Below are 319 nucleotides of genomic sequence, written 5' to 3'. Positions count from 1 at the left end.
GCCTCTCCAGCCCCTGGATGGGGGATACCAGAGTCCTATCCCCAAAGCCAGCAGGGAGCCCTCTGCACACAGGGAGACCAGCCAGCACCCCACGGCAGAGCCAGCCCAGGGTGCCCCCAGCAACTGTCCTCTGTGTGCCACCGAGCCCTGTGAGCCCCAGGCCCACTGCCACCCATGGCGGGTAATTAACGGTGCGTGAGAGCAGGGGAATTAGCAGGGCACTGTAGTTTGAGCTTCTAATCAAGAGTTTAATCACACTGGCTGGCAGCAGTGCACCGTGGTTATTACACTCTGCACCTCGCAGGGGCCTGGCGCATAA

Source organism: Acanthisitta chloris, unplaced genomic scaffold (genome assembly GCF_000695815.1).
Source record: "Acanthisitta chloris isolate BGI_N310 unplaced genomic scaffold, ASM69581v1 scaffold31755, whole genome shotgun sequence".
Taxonomy (NCBI): Eukaryota; Metazoa; Chordata; class Aves; order Passeriformes; family Acanthisittidae; genus Acanthisitta; species Acanthisitta chloris.
This window is presented reverse-complemented; position numbering follows the sequence as displayed.